The following is a 19,784-nucleotide window of genomic DNA, read 5'->3' on the forward strand; positions in this document are numbered from 1 at the left end:
TTCATTTTTAGACTTATACCACAGTCTGGGCTGAACTGTAATTGGAAGCTGGTGAGGTCTCACTTCTAAAAGTGTATGATGTCGTAATAAGCAACTTCTGAACACTTTGATGGAAAGAAGAGGTGAACAGAGACGTTAAGAGGAAAAGTAAAGACCACTCAACACTGTCACTTTAGATTATGATTAGGGGACTGAGGAGCGCCGCTTGGGTACACACACTAAACCATTAAAGCTAAATAAATACAGCTGGAAGGTGCTCTTTAATGGTAGGAGGGATGAGTCTATCAACTTAGAAAATCAAAAAAGAAAACAAGGCACTGTTCCAGTTACAGACAAAATTGCTTTGTTTATCCTTGCATTTCAAGGTCGAGCACATCAAAACTCAGATGTGTTTCGGCGACATAATGGCCTTCACGACAGAGTGAAAACAAAGCTCCAACTCCTTAGTGCTTATGAGCACTCAATTAAGCCTCATTAGAAGAGGCAGAGGAACGGCAGGACTCCTGATCAACAACAGGGTTAGCCAGTGGGTTGCCCAGAGAATGAGCAGCGTATATTACTGTACCTTGGGGTGCACATCACTTGGAGAATTCATTACACTCCAGTATCTATGTTATTGTCTTGTTGTATTTGGTGTTAGCGCAGTCTTGCGGATTTCACTGCGAGTCCAAGTGACACATAATCGTTTACATAATTCTTGATAGTATGTCATTCAAATAGTAGCCTATGTCAATAGCAACAGTGAAAAGAACATTAAAACATGAATATACAGAACACGTTACATGAATATACAGTATATAGGCCTATTTACAGTAAGAGGGCCCTCACACCTACTTGTGTTTTGTCATAGCCTGAGATCAATACCATCTTTGGGCTTCAGATCCGATCGGAGCGGATATTGGTATGTATAATTGCGACCAAAGGTCGCAGTTAACTATTAAACCTTGCGTTTTTTGTCACGCCACGTACTCACAATCCTCATACATGGGGAAAGCCCAAATATATTGTGCCCAGGTCTCATGTCTCATGAGTGACTCATCACTATGACATCATCAGGGATGATAGTAAATCAGGGATCATATCATAGTAAATGCGCAAATTAAGCCCATATATGGAGATGATGTCATCAATATTAATATGTCAGCACCTGTTCTGACATTCCATATGTTGATCCTTCCCCATCCATCCTTCCTCTTCGATGTCTCCATTTTGACTGATACCTGTCCATTTACGGGCCGGCCCCAAAGTTATTAGTGCAGCCGCGTCCGGCAGCCAGAGAAAACAAGAGTTCTCAACAGGCCCGAAAATTAAGGACTGGCCCTCATCAAACCCTGTACCCTCAAGAGAATGTCCCCGCTAGCCACCCTTAGGGCCGATTCATACTCCTATTTTAGAGCCGAATAAAAGTCGGTTCGGCTCTGTAGAGCCTACAATGTGACGTCATTTGAGGTTCGGTGGGGGCGGGTACCGTCCTAAAGTCGGCTCTTCGGTGCTACTGAAAATGTCTGACGAGCCGAAATCATTTCGGCACTACAGCGCCGAAACAGCGGTAAAATAGGAGTATGAATCGGCCCTTAGATCTCCATATATGGAGCTGACCTGTTCTGACATTCAATATGTTGATCTGACCTCATCAAACCCTGTACACTCAAGACATGCTCCTTATATGGCCAGTACAGAATTCATTCCATGTTGATCTGACCCCCCATACCATAGTGCCAGCACTCGCCCAGCACTGGCGGATGCGTGCATGCAACCTCTGTGAGGTCGCTTCTCGCCCTCAGAGCGTCTTACTGGTTGTATAACTGTACCTCTGTACTTTTTGTAATGACATAATTTATCTTGAATCAATCAAAGATGATTTGACTGTTTTTGAATACATTGGTATCTGCAATTATACAGCCGATGTGTCCTGATTTTGAACCCCTTTCAAAATGGCATAGGCCTACATATTTTGTGCATGTACAGGCAAAAGCCCTTAGGCGTCTTACTGGTATGGTTATGGCTGAGTCATGGTGACATGAGTGTGAAGTCAGAGATCCAACCACCAATCCTCCCTGCGTAAGGAAAAAACACCATGTGACAAATTCCAACCTTTCACGGAACATATGAGAGCTTTTAAAACGGGGAAATGTTTAAATTAATTAATTATTACTTGTGCAAGTAGAGTGCGCAAGTACTGCGATCGGAATGGGTATGTATGTGTACAGTATGTCGGTGTTGTCCACCGGCCAATAAGGGACCACCATTCTTGATGACGTAACTAAGTTTGGTGATCGGCTGGGTATGTATGTATGTATGTATGTATGTCTGGGTAAAAATGGTGATCCCTTATTGGCTGTTGATGGTGACGTAACTAAGGTACGTTTCAAGGTTGGTATAGGTTGGTATAAGGTCAATAACGGGCAGTAGGTCTACTTGCACACTCTGCTTGCAGAGTGCATTTCTAGTTAACGTTGTCACGTTGAAAGTAACATTTGAGAAATAAAGAGAGGATTGAGAAGATTCATCATCACGTAATGGCAGGTTCTCGAACAACAAAACAGTGATGAAAGATTCACAAATTCAAATGATTGAAATTAAATTCCATGAAAAACAGGCTGAAGAGAATGTGGAAAGAGGACAAAAGAGAGGAAAAGACAAGAACTTAGTAATTTATTCAATATAGACACTGAGGCCATATGCAGTCAATGGAGATATCAGGGATGAACGTACCCTGCAATAATTCATTTGCATCACAGAGGGCACATCTGTCACGCTTTGTGCCCGATTATTTGGGAACAGGCAGATTGGGACATTTCTAGGTTGTTATTGGTGTCTGGCTCCACTTTGGTTCGGCAGCAAGATATTGTATGACAGATGAAGCAGTGGAGATAATGTCGGGGGATGTTCGTGTAGATCAAATCATCAGACTCAGAGGATGAATGGTGCCTTCAATAAAATAGTGCCTGTCTTGAATACAGTTCCAGGTTCAAACATATTTGACCATATTGATGGAGGAGCCAAATTCATACCTGCTGTGATTTTCCTTTAAGCGTTTTTAAGCTAAATGGACGTGTAATGTTGGGATGCATATGTTGGTTAGACATACTAACAGTCCAACAGGCATTAGTTCGACAACATCGTCGCTACCGACATGCGCTGCCAGTTACAACTAATAACCCGTGGTAGGTTAAAACTAGCCCGTGGCTCCCGACATGCGTGGCCAGTATAGTTACAACTAACCCGTGGCTTCCTGTGAGTTAGGTATAGGGTTGGGTTTTGGGTAAGGCCCCGTGATTGACAGACGCTGATTGGCTCTTCCACTATTTGGTTTCTGGAACACGTCACCGTTGTGTGTGTGTGTGTACCTAATAGTCCACTGGTTTTCAAAGTGGGGGCCGCAGTCCTTTCTCACTGGAAATGTAATACTGCTGCGCATATAAATTCTAATTTATCAATATTGTTGAGCAATATTGTTGCTCAACAAAAACATTCTACTTCCACCCGCACAAAAGTGTTGACGTGTTGGCATTACTTTGTCAAATGACACACTGAATGACAATCACCCAAGCATGAATGAGGATTTACAATGAACATTATTGCTGCTAAAGCATAATTATCACCACAGAAGCCAGGGCATCCTGATAGCTGGATGCTTAGGATGCTGGATGCATAATACCACATGAGCTCTAATGCCTGACAATTATCCCCGGTTGGAATCCCGATCGGTAGGAACATTTGTTGCATGTCACTCCCCTGCTCTCCGTGTTTACTGTCTCCCTACAATGCCAAACCGCCTGCATTGCTATATCGGAAGCCCTGAAAAAGAGTAGCGGTTGTCCCACCTCACTCACACTTCCATTTCACCTTTGCAGTCACATAAATAAGTTCCTTATTACTAGTGTGAATCAATAAATCGTCTATAGCTTGCTGCTTGGCAGAAATTGAAATCCCAAAATATATTTTGAACATATTTCAAAATATTATTATTCTCGTGGTCAAGAAACAAAAATGACAGCTTCCTGTGCATAACATTTACGAGGCTCATTTTATAGGACCAGTGACCTAACAAAGACACCGAGAATAAAAGGCATGTACAGTCAAAACGGTACCTGTGACATAATCCGTGCATTTTTCGGGGGAAAAAAAGTCTTATCCATGGCTCCATAAATAATTGCCTATTGTCTATTTGCAGAGCCTCCTGCCCTTTACTGAGAGGCAGAGCCAATACCTTTTTTCTCTAATTAGTTACATGAGAATCCACTGCTGCAGCAGAATTGTTCATCTGGGAGTGAAGGTCACGGCTCCACACAATGGAATATATCCTACCACACTAATTGAAAATGGGGCACCCGTTTATCCGTCCGCCTTCTCCTACCACTCTGTTTGCGCAAAGCTCTCCATGCACAAATTACTAATGCATGCCATAGGAAATATACAACGCACTACATTGCATGCTTCCAACTAGCATATTTACCGCCCACACGCACGCCCACATTTCCTTCTGCCTCGCCTCTGGACACCCCAAGCTGTTGAAAGTTTGAAACCCTCCAACAACTTCTACTGGAAGCCCCATAGGTCCCATGTTAGACCCAGAAATGTTGTTTAATGTAAACTATGATTCAAATGTCAGCTTAGCAGATGAGATTAAGCTTGGTTGCTACTGTAAAAGTTGCATGTTGAGCAATTTTAGTTATTAGCATAATATGTGACCATAACGGAAAAAGTAGCTATGGCCGTTTTTAGCCCAAGGAGTGTTTTTTGTGCAAAACTAATGCTTGGAATGGATTCAGAATCATGAAAACCCCCTATGTCACATGTTACTTAAAGAATAATGACATTTTGAATTTGTTGCCTTTTGTTAATGGTATGGTCACAACTCAAATTGCTCAACGTGCAACTTTTAGCAACCAACCGCTGACGCTGCGCCCTCCACACTCCACAGCCACTCTCATGGGCCTGGAAGTCCACACATCGCTGCCCCGATGGTGGACCGACAAGACACCGCAAGGACGTTTCCGGGTCCACCACTGCCTCTCCTCCCGGCAGCTGTTCACGGGAGGGACTGTCAGGCAGCGTGGTCGCCTGTAGACTATGTCACTGAGTACATCTTGACGTGACATCCTGACACATAGCCACTGCCACAGGAATTGCAAAAGCTCCAAAAGCTGAACCCACTACATTAACGATCATAGTTAGAACGGGTGTGGTTGTTAGATGTTAAAGAACAAACAAAGTTGACGTCCACCGCCGTCTCACCGTGCTGCACACAAACACAAGTTCTCCGACATGCCAATAGTCCGACATGCCACCGACCCCTCCCCTTTTCACTGCGCGCACAGTCGCACACACACGCACACACACACACACACACACACACACACACACACACACACACACACACAATAGGGCTTTCACTTCTAGTGATTGTATTAGTTGCCTATAGTTTACTAGTCAACTACTATTAGTTTACCTATTAGGAATAGTCGACTAGTTGCGTAAAGCCCTAACCCACAATACGCAGGCACTAAGAGTCATGAAGAGTGTGAAGTCATCCACATGGCAGGCTAGAACCCCAGTCGCAGCCAGTAGAAAAAGGCTGGATCAACTTTGGAAATCTTTCCTCCTGTTGTCAACACCATTTCCATCACTCTGTTGTACCAGTGGAGAGAAGCATCTTCCAGACCATTTATCTCAACATGTTTTGCTAAATCAAATGACACCTTTTGTTTCAAACACATCCCCACAAAAATATTGTTGTACTTCCATTTAGCTTTGCCTGCCGACCGCAACATATCGCTGTATGTAAAACACCTATAGCTTTATCTATATGTATTTCACAATTTCTCTTGTTTTCAGACTGACACCTGTTCTCTGCTCTGTACCACCATGTGTATAATGTGTTTTTTTACCCCATTAAAGCCACTTGTGTTGACTCCATTTTGTCTCATTCCCTGCCTGGTGCACCTCAGGTATGCCTTTGGATCAAGAATGATACAGCTTGTCCCGTGTACTGGTGGCTTAATTTATTTGCGCTCACTTGCAAACAAATCTCCAATGTAAAACTGTATGAAAATAAGCATAAATACACGCACATAAATAGAATAAAAGGCATAAACATTGTACAACATGACATAATCTTACAAAGAAATGCAAACCAAAACACACCTCTGTGTTAGTGTCAGGAATGCAAAGCATTGTTGTGTCTTGCCGCCCATTCCCTTTTTGTTGTTCCATCTAAAGTATTATTTTCACACAATAATATCAAGTTCTTTAGGTTTGTCACTACCCTGTTTGTCACCACCCTGTCATTTTCCATGTCGAGTACTGTCCCTGCTCTTTTCATGGATGCTTTTCTTAAAAGCAGTGGAACCTCAGCTGAAACTAACTTCAATGTGACACCTGGACTGTCCAACTTTTAGTGGAATACACCACTTTTCCATCACCAAACTTTAATGGTCTACAGCTGCATTATTCAGTCTTTTTCAGAAAAACGCTCTTTCTGGCTCAGTTCAGTTATATAGCCATCGAGCCACCCCTGTCCTCCACACTCTGTGTGCATGCAGTATATTATTGCTGAACAAAAACATTCTGTCATAATTATTTCTGCTGCTGTGGATGACATTTGTACTCCATTAGTGTACAGAGTAATGTTGCACTCCTCAGAAGTCTTTGGTCAAATGAAATGTTGATTCTGCACACTTTGATCTACGGCCGTACCTGTCCAAAGGATTTATGCCTCTGTTGATCCCTTTGAGGCCAAACGCAGTTTCTTGGTCGATTCCCATGCTGGGAGCAGACATTTTCCTCTTCTGAACATCCTCTTCAATGCTGACTTGATGGACGCAAAAGTCAGATCTGTAAGTGAGAGCTAACTGGTGATCTGTAATGTAATAATCTCCAAGCATAAAGTATCCAATAGTTTGAAAGCCAACACTGCGTCGGGAAGCTCCATCCGATCTAAGCTCGAGCAAGCTTCATAGACTTGATCTTTCTCTTCTTTAAGAAATAAATTGTCAAGCTTTGCGAGCAAAGTGGTCATCATACCCTCGTCTTTATTCAAGTTGTCTACGGGTATTTCCATCGCCGTTTCTCTTGCACTGCTCGATAGCGCCAAAACCATAGCAAGGGCTTGTTTCTTTTTCGCAAGTTCCGTGACTCTGCTCCAGATATCTCATTCATTCAACTTTCATATGGCTTCCCTTCATGCGAAACCTGGTGGGACTCTATAGTTTTCAGCCATCCTCTGCTACCAATGTTAACTCAAATAACAAGACAACTGTTGTCGGTTCATAACACTACAGTTGTCTGGCATTCTGCCATTCCAACCGGCACAATAACCACACAGTATCAACATCTGGTCCTCCCCATTATGACATTCCCAGAATAGGAAGGCGAGGGTTCAAGTGGTTAACACACACTGCACTAAAATTATATTAAAGGTGTTTTCCCACTGTCATTGTGTCATCATCATGTGATATACAATCCTGTCAGGTGCAAGGGCTGCCAAACTATGATGGAACCGTGATGGAAGGTATGATGCCACTAATTTAACCCTCTGCAAAAAACAAAACAAAAAACATCTAGAAACAGAGATGGATGCTGGGGAGGCGGTGGGATTTGCAAAAACTTCATGATCAGCAGGTTAGCAGCAAGCAAGGCAGGGAGACAGCAGCAGCAGCAGTGGCGCACGACCGCACAGCAGGAGAGAAGCCAGGAATGAGCAGGTAGGCAGGTAGCCGCTCTGATCAGGTAAAGAGTGCATGAGACTAGTCACCTGATCAGGTAGGCGTGCTCACGAGTTGCCTGCCTGAACTAGCTACGCAAGCTTCGCATCATTTATAGGTCGATTTCCGGTTATGTCATCATAACGCGTCGGCCTCGTCACGATGTCCGCGACAAAGCCGGATTTTCATAAAAGTCATCAAAAAACGGCTAATGAAACATATAAAACCAATAGCGGGTTTAGCATGTTATGGAATAAAAGGCATGTTTAGCAGGTTATGCAGTGAAGCTGACATGGTCCTATAATTACTGAATCTCCCCCATTCCCTTCCCACTCCCTTACTTTGTCTTCTTTATTATAATTTTACCTTTCTATCTTTCTTTTTTTCTTCTTAATTATTCTTACCCATTCTGTTACGTTTTGCTGTGCTTCAATGGTTTTCTTAAAATCCTCATGCCATGTAATAACTGTAGTGTCTAATACACGCAAAGAACGACACACACGGATACTGCTCATTACTTTGCTATTGTTGCTCAGTTTGATGTAATTTCCTTTCTTTTCTCCTATTTATTTCCTCTTATCTCTCCATGTAGATAAAGCGGAAAGGGGCAGAATACAAATGCACACCTGTGCTTCTGAATTTTGCATGTCAATTTATGCAATTTATGTAATTTTCCCCAATAAAAATATTAATAAAAAAAGACATGGTCCTACAGAGACACAGCTTTGTTTGTTTACGCAGCACATGCTTTCTGCCTGCCAATATCCCACTGAGGCCAAAAACAACTGAAGCATGCACATTCCAGGTCAAAAGGCCACACATTGATTCTCGTGTCAAGGTAATGTTTACTTTGCAAGCAGTGCCACGTTTTAGTCAACCTCATTGGCTTTTAACACCTCGTAGGTTCAGTCCATTCACTTCTTGTGCTGTTGTGTGCTTTTCTGTTGCGCGAATTCAAGCAATAGTATGATTATATTCAATTGTTATTGCAGCTGCTATTTGTCTTCTTGCGTTATTGTCATTAACTTTTATTAAAACCACGTACAATGTAGATAAGCAACCCACAATAAATCTATGAATGTTGCTGACGCAACATGCCGAACACAACGCGCCACAACACAGTACGCAGAGCCCCGGCGTAACTGTCTTGCACTCTTGCAGGGTGCTGGAGAGGTAATCAAGGGAACCTAGAGCCACTGTCTCCCCATACTACAGTATGAAAGACCTGCCCTTCCCTGGTTCTGTCTCTTCTTTTGTCCCTGGGCCACAGGAGCGTCTTTTTGTTTGATCACCTTTATTAGTATTTGTTAAGAGGTAGATTAAGCTCAAAACTTTCCCTTAGAGATTTCCAAAATTATATTCATAAATTATTGTAAGCCTAGAATCAAGCCATCTGGGATCCTGGTGATTCACAAACCATAAACTATTTGATTATATAGTTTTGTTTTGCAGTTTTCTTCACAGAATCCAATGATTGCTTCTTGCCAGCTCCTGAATTTAGTCCTATAGTTATTCCTAGTGCCTCAGTTAGTGTTTTATTTCTAGAAACCTGTGTTTTATACTCCTCGTGACTTAATCCTTTCTCTTGTTCTACAGTGACTATACTCAACTGCCTTGCCTGCCTGCCTGCCTGCCACCAGCCTCAGCCTGCTCCCCTCGACCACTGAACTCGTTGTTTTTAATGTTTATAAACCACATTTACTTGACCTGACTTGACTTGACCATGACATCGCAGTGAGACCTTACACTGTCTAGAAAGCCTGTCACATTCGTGTTGGCAGTCTAAATGTCTCTGCAAAGAGCATGTGCACGCCCGGGGATTGACTAACTGATAAGCTGTGTGTGTGTGTGTGTGTGTGTGTGTGTGTGTGTGTGTGTGTGTGTGTGTGTGTGTGTGTGTGTGTGTGTGTGTGTGTGTGTGTGTGTGTGTGTGTGTGTGTGTGCGTGCGTGCGTGTGTGGGTGGGTGCATTGCATATTGCTGTGCATAAACTTGATCTTTTTAGGGCCCATGTATTACACAGAATGACCTGCAAAATGAATGGACGCTGCCACAGCTTCTATTGCTGCCGCCACATGTTTGATGCTGTGAAGTGCTCAGTGTGTGTGGGAGTGGGAGAGAGAGAGAGAGAAAGAGAGAGAGAGAGAGAGAGAGAGAGAGGACTGACAGATGCCACCACACGAGTAGAGCATAGATCTGAGGTACCCTGCTGTGCTTATAGATAAAACAGAGGACAGAAATATAGACGGAATCATAGGAAAGAGAATACTGGACGAGTGAGCGAGAGAGCGACAGAAAATGAAGAAAGACAGAAGCAAACAAAGAGATAGAGAAAGAGAGAAAGAGAGAAAGAGAGAGAGAGAGAGAATGACAGATGCCACCATAGAGCAGCAGAGATCTTAAGTATCCTGCTGTGCTTGCAGGGTGTACAGCGTACAGATAAAGAAGGAGGAGTAAAAAAAACTGTTTTGCATTTCAAACGTCCCCCATTTGCTCTTCAGGCATATTTACTCTTTTGCGTGCCACTCTTGAGGGGTTTCATATCATAACCATAGCTCTAAATGCCACGTGTCAACAGCTGAAGTCTTCATGAAAATGGAAGCCAGTGATCCTTGTTTTTTTTAGTGTCAGTTTTCATTATGCAGAAGCCCCTGTGACATGTTGCTTTACCTTTAGCCACATTGTGATGTTGGCTTCAAAGAGAGGTCTTATACAGTAGACCGAGAACCCTTTTAGATAGCAACGCCTCGTGACAGTTCGTGACAGTGTGTGTGTGTGGCTACGTGACAGCTGCTATGTGACAGCTGCTACCTTTAAACACAAGTGACTGCACAATCTTGAAAGATTGCTATTAGTTTCTAAAATATTTATACCCTCGCCAACATTATATAATGTTAATGTGAGTTTCAACACTTTTCTCATGCCAATACAGCTCTTTTGAATTGAAAAAGTGAAGGGAATAATGTTTGTGTGTATGTTTGACTGGGTGAATTTGCTAAGTCATAATTTACTGTGCAACATGGGTTTTTGACAGTAATCACTGTCATTAAATGTCTTGTCACGTACTGTAGAAACAGCATACAAGCGAACAGCAGGGTCTGCGTTTGTTTGGCTTGACTTGAAGAGCAATATCTTTCACCCACATCAAATGACTCCACACACCACTCAACTCGCGTTGGCTTGACCCATTGGTGCCCATTTCCGATAACTTTAACCGTGGGTCGTCGTACAGTCGACACCACTTTTTGCCTGGATTCCTTCGATCATGACACAACTACGCATGTGTAGTACAGCACCGGCCATTGCGTGAAGTAAGTATGTTATGGAGATGTTCTGCACACTTCACTATCCATATTGAAGCCTCTCGAAGCAGTCACCATAGTACTTTGCACCATAGTGCTTTACAGGTAAGCATTTACACTAATGCTTTACATTATTAGCGGAGGCTTTTACACGCATCGCTGTATTTTATATGACAAACTGGACTGGCCTTCTCTCACCATTTGTAGATAACATTGTGTTTTATTTATGTACTGTACCCGGGAGCAGTATGGGTTGGCGCCCCAGCCTGTGTCTTCCGTGAGGAAGAAGCCCAACAAACCCACGGTGAGGCCTTTAGGAGGGCCATTCAAGCCTCGAGCGGAGCCTTCGGCACCACCAAGGGCAAGGTGGAGCCTGCGGAACCGTTGCAGCTCGAGAATCCACCATTCCTGAATAAAGTGCCTGGGCCTGACCTGGTGAGAGCAGGAGTGGACCTGGTGAGACGTAGGAGGGGCCCGGACAGGAGTCAACCCACAGAGCCTAGTCCTTCCACGCGCCAGAATGGTACCTCCCGGCAGAGTAGTTCAGGAGGAACGGATTGTGTGGCCCTGGTTTTTCCCTAATGGGACTGATCGAGGGTAGCTACTGGGACGTAAGTCGGGACTTGATCACCCCGGCTGGGTCACCTGAGTGAGGGGTATGATGTTGGGAGACCCGAAACCCTGATGACCTTGGGATACATCACTGAGGATACGTCCCAGGTGCATCCATGTATGTATGTATGTACGTATTATTATAATTTTTTGAGTGGTGCAAACCACTCCAACAACTGGCTTTGTACCAGTGTACCCGTGTTTGTTCGTACCAAAAAAACGAGCATGGTTGCTATGGTTAGTATGTGACGTCACTGACATCACAGATATCACGTCAGAGTGAATCAATCTCTATATAATCAATCTTTATAGTTATTCCTCAACAGATGTTAGGAGTAGTTAAATAGGGAAGTGGTAAAACATATTCTTTTGTTCTATATATCTTTTGTTCTATTGTGTGTAATTATTAGACATAATGGACATAATTTCTATAGATTTCTATACATGCTTTGTGTGCTGTTGTCTATAGTATGTACAAAAGAAATCTATTCAGACTCATGTATAAACAAGACTCTTTAGAAATCTTTAGAGAACAGGGGCTTTCTTTTGTATAGTTTGTGTGGTTTTTGTTCACTGTTTGTGCATGTGTTTATGGTGTACACTTTCTGTTAATGTGTGACCCTCTCCTGCAGAGAGTGGGATGCTAGAACCGTCTCATGCCTTTTTGTCTCTATTGACAAAAGGCCCTCATTAGGACATAATTGAATTGTAATGTCTGTCTGGCTGAGTGAGTGAGTGAGTGAGTGATCCTATGGAAAGAGGGGCTTTTCTTTTGTGTTATTATTGTGTACACTTTCTGTTAAAGTGTAACCATGGCATGCCTTTTTTGGCTCTATTGACAAAAGCAACTCATATGGACTTGTGACGACTCAAAGCCCATTGAATTGTAATGTCTGTCTGGCTGAGTGAGTGAGTGTGCGTGCGTGCGTGCGTGCATTAATTGCATGGACTGTTCCCCATGGAATGGAGTCTGCCCGTGTGTGAGAGCTGTAAAGGACCCATAAGCCTTTGGAAGTAGGGTCTTTTCTTTTGTGTTATTAGCAATAATAGCCAAGTACAGGTTTTTGTGTTCACTTTCTGTTACACTTTAACAGTCTCGTGCCTTTTTGTCTCTATTGACAAAAAAGCCACTGACTTGTGACGACTCAAAGCCATTTAATTGTAATGGATAGGTCTGGCTGAGTGTGCGTGCTTGCGTGCGTGCATTAATTGTAAGGACAGTTCCCCACTTTAGGGGCTCAGTCTGTCTGCCTGTGTCTCACTCGTAAAAACTTTGGGTACAGTGAGTGTGTGTGTGTGTGTGTGTGTGTGTGTGTGTGTGTGTGTGTGTGTGTGTGTGTGTGTGTGTGTGTGTGAGAGATGTAAAGGCCAATCTATAGAAAAAGGGGGCTTTCATTGTAATTCATGAACAAAAGCCTTTTGTTATGGATTGGTGACTGCTTAGAACTAATGGACCCTAAATGTGTTAGATCTCTCTCTCTCTATCTCTCTCTGTGAGCATGTGTTGCGTGCATGCATGTTTTAGGGTGGTTGGTTTATCCAATAACTTTAGAAATATAATATATATAATATAATATTATATATTTAATCCATGGTTAGGCAACAGTGTTAAAACGATGTTCACCCCATAACTCTGAGACATCCTGTGACATAACAGCTGTAAATAAAGTACTAAAAGTAAAACATTTTCGTAAAATACATGCCGGTATAGGGCATGCATGTTTAAAAGTATAATTGACATGATTATGGGCATGTCTTTTAGACCACTAGATTTAGTTAAACAGAACTGTCAAACATTCATGTTTTGACAGACTGCAAATAATTACAGTAACTGATGGTCTGCTAACATTTACACATTTTAACCAAATACATGCGTACATGCGTACATACATTTACCCATTTTAACCAAATACATGCGTACGTACATACATACATACATACATACATACACGTGTATGCTATTATTATTGTCTTTTTTGCTTGATTTTATATGACTGGACATGACTATATTCTATACCAAGCACCAACATGATGTTTGTTACATTTATTCAGTACATAAGTCTAACCATTAATCACTGATACCATTTTTTCTTATGTTTTTAAAGTTACTAAAGTATGTAGAAGTATGAAGAAAATGTGTTAGACACACTTTTAAAAATTATACGAAAGTATCAGATCTACAATATCCCAATGCATCACTATTCACTGCCATTGTTTTATAGAATGCGATGGCAAATTATAATACACACCATACAATTGCAACACCTACAGTAGGTCATTCTGCATTATGCTGTATTCTACTGCAATAAGCTGAGCAGAGACCGTTTTTGTTTTCTCTAGTTCTCTATTTTCTCAGCGACTTGCAAGAGTCACCGAGTCAAGTTTTTAAAACTGTAGTGTTTATGATAAGTTTATGATATAAATATGCTCACGTAAACAAGTTGAATCAGCATACAACTTGAATCATTATACAACTTGTAGTAGTTATCTTGTATGCTCTAATTAGCATCTTATGATGTATAACATCAGTTATGTTTTATCTAACACATTTTGTAAGCCTATGCATACATGCAAATCTACAGTATCATACATATTTTATTCTTACATGTCCCCCGTAGTCCATACTCATACTCCATACACCATACAAACTTAGCTGTAACATTATACCATGTCTTAATATCTGACAATGTTCATTTCAAATTAAATTAATTTGAAAAATCTATATCCATTATGACAAACCATTAGTATATATATATATTTAGGCTATTGTATGATCTGTCAGTGGTCAGGGATGGATTAACCCAAGAATTATATGTGAACGGTGTGCAACAGGTCCTACAGTAATTAGGCAACTACTGCTAGAAAAGCCATATGCTAGAAATGTTCTCACAATGATTGGTATAGCCTAATATTTGTAGTAATTAGTGTTATGATTAGGCCTAATGATCCAATCCTTGTAGGTAGATCGGTAGCGAGACAAGTTTTATGCCTCCTGGTAAAAGTTATACTCCCATTGTAAAGAAACTGTGATACGCACACATGCTATGGTAGAATATCAGCATGTGAATGCTCTTGCATAAGATGGTTAATTACTAAACTAGTGTTTTTTCTAGGACATTACAGTAGACCTAACTAATTTCACTTGTAGAAATTCATGAAGAATAAGCCTATAGCCTTTTACTAAAGAACAGGCAATATTTTTGAAATAAGGCCTCATTATGTCCATGGCAATGCATATGACTCAACAAGTTACATTTAGACAGTTTATGCTCAACATTATGATATTGTGTCATAGGCACAGTAGGCATGGTGAATATTACCGGTTGTCTGTATCGTTGAACAGATGTATTATACCTGCAAGTATAGCATGACTATCAGTTATTCAATGCAACCTATTTTTTTCCTCTAACTATAGTGTTTTTTAGATGGATGCTAGTCCACATCCATGAACCTCTGCAACAAATTAACTCACAATACCAACTACAAAAACCATTAAAAACATCTATACCATACACCCTACATTACGAGAATGCAAAACATGAAACAAAAACATGCAAATACAGAACAGAATGTTCTGGTACAGCCATTGTAATATCAAAAGAAATTGATACAGATCCTATACATATCCTAGAAAAAACAAAACTATACCTGCAATCAACACAATGGACCAATACCAGATCACCGAAACATAAGTTCATCACAAATGTATAGTGACACCTACAGTATCATCAATAAGGCACTAAAATCAACACCACACAAAACATCACAACACCGCAAAATCAAACGTAACATGAAACATGCAAAAATGCATACAAATAAAAAGTGCCATCTGACTGACTGCTCTATAGTTCAACTCTTAAGCCAATGCCTCCAATACACATCCATTATCAAAAGACATCGTTATCAAAAACGTAATATTTTGATATAGGCTGCAAAGGCAGCAATATGTATGAATATATATATGTATTATAGCATAGAGGTCCATACTACAATCATATAATCATATCACAACATCAACACGAATGCACAACACAAAAACAACTATTGCATATTATTCAGAACCAATACACACCACTACCCAACAGCATAAACACTGTACATCACCAATCAATAATAGCTGAACATCTACACATCATTATGACTAATGAAGTGCTCAATATACTAGTTCAACACAGGTTAATAACAAAGTATGTAAATATCTGAATACTTTGCCTTGGCAGCGTAACTGTATATGATTTCTCATATAAAACTAATTTGAAACTAATTTACCGGACTATTTAATTTTAGGTGAACACATTATGGTGCTGAAGATAGATAGTAGATATTGTTGGTTATAGGTAATGATGAAGCCTTATGTCCATAGGGGATGAAGAGGAGTAAGTAAGTAATAGGTAACGATGACTATAGGTTATATTGATTGCATGATATTTGATTGATTGACATTTGATAGTTAGATAGACTATAGTCTAGACTACAGGGGTATAAACTATGCGGCTATAGGCATACAAGGATGTATATTACAGTATATTTTCAATCCAAAAACTGTAGATAGGGTCTGCACACAAAACACACTGTTTTGTGTTGACAATAACTATTGACAACAACAACCCAACATACTAGTATATATGCAATAGTATCAAGCATATATATATATATATATTTTTTTTTTAAATAAAATAATCTGTACTGTGTATGTGTAGAATAATAAGATATGCTTGAACGGTTCAAATACGTGCTAATATATATATATTTTTATAACCTCCTAGAAAAAAACTGTATGGGGCATACAAAACACATTAACATCAGTATGTCTGATGGTGCAGTGTGTAAATGTAACAAAGACCATTATAACAGGTTATGTACACTATGCTTATATATATATGGTAATATGGTTTTCCAAGAATTCAGAAACTACAGTTTAGAAAAACGTGTACACCTAAACCTGCACAAAAACCATATGGTATGAGTGACATCCTATAGTGTTTATCGTTTCAACGTTCAGATTATTGATATTCCATGCATTTGATGCATTACCTCGGGGTTCCTTGCTAACTGTAAATCGGTCAGAATTAAGAGTACACCATATTGTTCAAGATTGTTCAAAATACTATATGTATAATAATGAACAAATATTGATGCATGTTCAGATATAATCATGTACTAGTTATGTTGACTTAATTAGTTTAAGAATAGCGTTAAAGTGTCAGAGAATAGTTGTGCTGTAACTGTAATTGTAACTTTAAAACCATATGGATTATAATCATATGGATAATAAACTTAGGCTAAAGGATTACTTGGGGGCAAAAGCTGTCCACTTCAATTATTATTATTATGTATTATATATATATAACCTGTAGGCTACTGTCTCTACATTTTCTGTAAGAATCCATGTAATGTACCATCTAGTAAAACTAGACTCATGTTTACACTCATGTTTACACTCATGTTTATGGGTTATATGTTATATGTTGTTCGTACATTCTTCTAGACACTTAAAACTACTATGAGTGTATGATAGTGCTGTTTGACAAGAAAGTATGTGCATGATCATTTAGTTTACGCAGATATGCTATGCATAACGACTGAATGTTACAATTATCCACCAATGGTGGTTGTTAGTTACAGAATATATCTAATATTGAAAAACATAGATATTTCAAATCCGTACACTACCGTACAATCCCTAACCCAGGCATATATTATCTACATCTAGACATCTACTATATGTCTACGCTACTCTATGACCCCATAAATGATTCTAAATGTTAGGACTACTTAAAGTAGTTTCATGTCCAGTGTATGCTACATGCTTAAATTATAAATAGTACACAATATTGTTCAAAATCATATATGTCTAATAATGAACAAATATTGATACATGTACATATAGAAACCTGCACTATTTAGCGATAACTTTGTTTGAAAATGCTGTTGCATCTTGAATTGTGACATTGTAAATGTACGTATGTAAACAATGAATTGAATAATCAATGAGAGGGTGTGGTGTTTGAGTCAGCTCCCTATTTAAAAGGGTGGTCACAGATCTGCAGTCCTGTAGAGAAAAGACATCTAGCGTTATATGCAGCAGATAAGTTAGGAGATAATTCCTCAAGAAACAACTTTTTTTCTTAAATTTTTATTCCTATAATCAACTTTGTCATGGAGCCTATGGGTAAAGCACGTACCCCTAATGAATCAGGGGAACACCAACGGTTATTGCCTACTGAAACAACCGATGGCAATAAACCTACGATACCTAGGTACAGATCATACAAACCTCTCAAAGTATGGGGGTATAATCCGCCAGAGGACAGCTTTGTCTATACCCCTGATTTCGAATTATATGAAGAGAGAGCGATGGACGATGTTATGACCAGTGAACTGTTAAGCATCCATATGCCAAGAATTGATGAGGAGGACCTGGTGGACTCTGATCTGGTGGACTTAATAATCGATACGGATGACGAGTACTTTGACCAGAGAGAGCCGTTAGATTTGACTACGAGCAAGAAAACTCCTGGACTTTCCGAAAATGCACAACTACCCATCACAATCCCATCATCCCCAGCACCGAACTATGAAACACAGAACTATTCCAAACCACCGCCATCCCCAGCAAACTCTGGTGATGAGGACGCAACATCCCCTCTAGTTGTACCCAAGGCCTGGATCTCGGAGTCTGCTTTACCTACAGTCAAAAATAACTGGTTGAAACCCAAATCTAGCGGGATGAAACCCAAAACTAACTGGATGAACAGAATGGATGACATTCTTCAGGTCCCCACATATGCTCAGGTGGGAAACTCAACACCTGACCCATGCTCGCCTACGATGAGAGTGGACGCCCCGGTTGTGTGCCCAACGGCCTCGCCTACAGCGGACGTGGTTGCCTGTGCTAATGAACCACCTGAACCTGTAGAAACACATTCCCCCAACCTCACAACCCATTCTCCCAACCAAAAACTTTCCCCCAAACAAACGTCTCAGGGCAGACGTTTCCCACAGAGGCAGAGACGACCTCCACATAAGCTTGACTTATAAGTGAAAACGATTGTAAAAAAAAGAAAAGAAAAAAAAAAGAAACATTGTATCTTATGTGTGCATATTGTGTTGTTTTTTGTGTTGCACTGTGACTGTTAGGAGTACACCTTTTGTGTTGTGGTACTAGTAAATTAAGGGGGGAGGAGTGTAGTGTATTGCTTATCCAGGGACTACTTTATGTGGCAGACCACTGCCTTGTGCTAGGTGCTCTTAGGTCCTGCGCAGCTGCATTGTATTATACCCTTGATTGATGTATGTCAGTTCTGGCTTTGACCAGTAAAGTACTATAAACCTGAGCTCCCTTCTCCAGTGTTTTATTTCCTTATTAGTTGTGTTCATAGGCCACATACACAACAGATTGCATTAAAGTTATGGGATATCGAAAATGAGCAGAAAAACAGAGATTCACATGAAGGGGCCTGTTAGAGATGCATTAATAGATATTATTGTAATAGACTTAGTGTAAAAACTACTAAAAGTCATTGATTTGTAAAATAATGAGGTAATATTGAACGGTGTACTACATGATTTAATATGGATATCTGTGTCTATTAAATGTTTCTTGCTAAATAAAAAAATATCAAAATACATATTCTTCCTCTTTTTTATTACGTGTTGTTACCCATGTTAAATTCTAGTTAGATTCTGACAATGTAATGCAGGTACTAACTTGGTAAGGCTATGTCACTGTGGTAGTGGACCTAAAAACGCAGAATGCAAAATTTGTGCTATGACTAATATGACTATTGTGCATGAACAATTATCTACAATTGTCTATTAAAGTAACATTAGTACATTAATCTCTGTATCAGTGAATTAGTGTATTGGTTTTACACTACACATGTGTACTCAATGACTCAATGATTGCATACTAATAGTATTGAACTATTAAACTATTAAAACATGACTATTACTAACTATTACATGTAAATATTATAGGCCATGCCATGTTTCTCGTGAAACAAAAAAATAAATATATATCATTATCATTGATTCAATACTGATGAACTGATTTATACTATCACACAGTATGACCTCAAAGGTAATAACCATGAATAACAAAAGCAGTTATTCTTAGAAGGCTCCGCCTCTCTGAGACATGGTGTTAAATACTGCGGGGA

At 40.2% G+C, this 19,784-nt stretch overlaps 1 protein-coding gene across 1 annotated transcript in view; it reads right to left on the minus strand.

Moving 5' to 3' along the window:
* Window positions 1-19,784, minus strand: part of drd2a (dopamine receptor D2a) — a 205,444-nt gene that overhangs the window by 157,661 nt on the left and 27,999 nt on the right. The window lies entirely within an intron of this gene.

The sequence above is a fragment of the Electrona antarctica genome (genome assembly GCF_951216825.1).
Source record: "Electrona antarctica genome assembly, chromosome: 11".
NCBI classification, from domain to species: Eukaryota; Metazoa; Chordata; class Actinopteri; order Myctophiformes; family Myctophidae; genus Electrona; species Electrona antarctica.